At 50.7% G+C, this 3,055-nt stretch overlaps 1 protein-coding gene across 1 annotated transcript in view; it reads left to right on the forward strand.

Annotated features, from left to right (window-relative positions):
* The window catches only part of TRAPPC9 (trafficking protein particle complex 9), a 727,471-nt gene that overhangs the window by 1,052 nt on the left and 723,364 nt on the right, over positions 1–3,055 (forward strand).

Genomic DNA, 3,055 nt, shown 5'->3' on the forward strand with positions numbered 1-3,055 from the left:
CCGGTCCTCACCTGTCCGGGCCGAGCCCGCCACACCTGTCCGGGTCCTCTGCCCGGCCGAGGTTCAGCTTGCACCTGCTCCAGGCGCCCTGGCTCCTGTTGGCGCTCTGCTTACACCTGTCCAAGGCCGTGTCCACACCCGCTGAAGACCCGGCGGACACCTGTCCGGGACCCGGCCCACACCTGCTGCCTGGGCCGGTTCTGCTGTCCCGAGCCCGCGGCGGGGTCCCCTTCCCCTCTGCGCCTCCGAGCTGTCTCCGCCTGACTTCCCCTCCCGGGCAGTCCGCAACGCCGGAGCCCCCCGCCCCTGGGCCTGGCTACGCCCCCTGGAGCCCGCGGGGTCTGGGACACGCGGCTGGGGCCTGGGGACCTGCACAGCCCACGCCCCCGGCGCTTTCCCCGCCCTGCGATCCCTGGCTTCTCCTCTAGCCCTTTCCCTCTCGTCTCGTGGATTCAAAGTGCTTCCGATCTAGCTGGGCGGGCATCAGGCGGTACTCTGTGGGATAAGCGCGCTGTCAACTCCAACTTATCCCAGGGAAGCGTGGGGAGAGGAAATCAGCCTGCTGGCCTGTGGTCTTCTCCCTGTCAGCCCACCCCACGCCCCTCCACCCCTACGGACCTTCCCAACGTGAATGTCTGTTAACCGAAAGTTTTCCCGTGTTAGGATGCATTGTCTGTCTTCAAATGTTTTTATAGAGAGAGGAATTAAAACGTTGGAAGCAAGGCCCAGTTGGAAGGTATGGGGGAGTGACTTCCCTTCCATCCCCCACGGCCCTAGTTTAAACTGGTGACTGTCCAGTGTTTCTAAGGTAGTCATAGCTACCTATGACATCTTTATTTGTTAACATGAAACAGAGCATCGGATGAATGATATTGGAGGCCCAGGAACATTGCCGTCCTACAGATCTGGCTAGGTTTTGTTGTGTGTGTTTGTTCGTTTTTTTTTTTTTTTTAATTGTGTGGAAGACCAGTAGTGTAGAGGGAAAAATAGTTGTCTGGAAACATGTAAACAATGAATGTTTCAGATATCTAGTGTGTCAAAAATAACAGCTTCATTGAGCCTCGATTACCTGCCATAAAATCCACTGCTTTAAAGTGTACAATTCAGTGACTTTTTTTTTTTTTTTTGAGACGGAGTCTCTCACTGTCACCCAAACTGGAGTGCAGTGGCGCGATCTCGGCTCACTGCAACCTCCGCCTCCCGGGTTCAAGCGATTCTCCTGCCTCAGCCTCTGGAGTAGCTGGGATTACAGGTACACACCACCATACCCAGCAAATTTTTGTATTTTTAGTAGAGACGGGATTTCACTATGTTAGCCAGGCTGATCGCGAACTCCTGACCTCGTGATCCACTCACCTTGGCCTCCCAAAGTTTTGGGATTACAGGCGTGAGCCACCGAGCCCGGCCAATTCAGTGATTTTTAATATATTCACACTTGTGTAACCATTGTCATTCCAGAACATTTTCATCACCCCAGAAAGAAGCTCCATACCCATTAGCAGTCACTCCTCATTTCCCCCTCTCACAGTCCCTGGCAGCCACCAATTTACTTTCGATATATATAGATTTGCATATTCAGGGCATTTAATGTTAACGGAATCATACAACATGTGACCTTTTGTATTTGGCTTCTTTCACTCAGCACAATGCTTTCAGAAGTTTTTCACGTTGTGGCTTACATCAACACTTTGTTCCTTTTGTGTCTGAATAATATCCCATTGTATGGATTTAACATTTTGTGTATCAGGCAGTTGATGGACATTTGTGTTGTTTTCACTCCTTAGCTATAAAGAATAATGCGTGCCTGGCCGGGCGTGGTGGCTCACGCCTGTAATGCCAGCACTTTGGGAGGCTGAGGTGGTGGATCACGAGGTCAAGAGATCGAGACCATCCTGGCCAACATGGTGAAACACCCTCTCTACTAAAAATACAAAAATTAGCTGGGCGTGGTGGCGGGTGCCTGTAGTCCCAGCTACTCAGGAGGCTGAAGCAGTAGAATCCCTTGAACCTGGGAGGCGGAGTTTGCAGTGAGCCGAGATCGCACCACTGTACTCCAGCCTGGCGACAGAGTGAGAAAACAAACACACAGACAAACAAGAATAATGCTGTGCCTGTAATCCCAGCACTTTGGGAGGCTGAGGCAGGTGGATCACCTGAGGTCATGAGTTCAAGACCAGCCTGGACAACATGGCGAAACCCCATCTCCACTAAAAATACAAAAATTAGCCGGGCATGGTGGCTCACGCCTGTAGTCCCAGCTTCCCAGGAGGCTGAGGCATGAGAATGGCTTGAACCTGGGAGGTGGAGGTTGAGGTGAGCTGAAATCCTGCCACTGCACTCCAGCCTGGGTGACAGAGCAAAACTCCGTCTCAAGAAAAGAGGAATAATGCTGCTATGTACATTCCTGTACAAGTTTTTGGTGTGGGCACATGTTTTCAGATCTCTTGGATTGCTAGTTTTATGGTAGCTCTATGGAGGAACTGCCAAGTTGAAGATATGTATTTTTGCTGTTTTAATACCTGTATTAGCTTAATCTCAGATACCAGAACTGGCTCAGTAGCTGGCATCTTTTTTTTTTGTTAAGAGTCTTATTCTATCACTCAGGTTGGAGTGCAGTAGTGTGATCTCAGTTCACTGTAACCTCCTCCTCCCTGGGTTCAAGCGATTCCTGTGCCTCAGCCTCCCAAGTAGCTGGAATTACAGGTGTATGTCACCACGCCTGGCTGATTTTTGTATTTTTAGTAGAGAAAGGGTTTTGCCATGTTGGCCAGGCTGGTCTCAAACTCCTGACGTCCTCAGGCAGTCCACTCAACTTGGCCTCCCAAAGTGCTGAGATCACAGGTGTGAGGTCAGGTGTTTTTATTTTTTATTTTTTTATTTTTTGAGAGGGAGTCTCACTCTTATCGCCCAGGCTGGAGTGCAGTGGCACGATCTCAGCTCACTGCAACCCCCACCTCCTGGGTTCAAGTGATTCTCCTCCCTCAGCCTCCTGAGTAACTGGGATTACAGGCATGCACCCCCACACCTGGCTAATTTTTTTGTATTTTTATTAGAG

The sequence above is a fragment of the Colobus angolensis genome, unplaced genomic scaffold (assembly GCF_000951035.1).
Source record: "Colobus angolensis palliatus isolate OR3802 unplaced genomic scaffold, Cang.pa_1.0 Scaffold17, whole genome shotgun sequence".
In the NCBI taxonomy this organism is placed as follows: Eukaryota; Metazoa; Chordata; class Mammalia; order Primates; family Cercopithecidae; genus Colobus; species Colobus angolensis.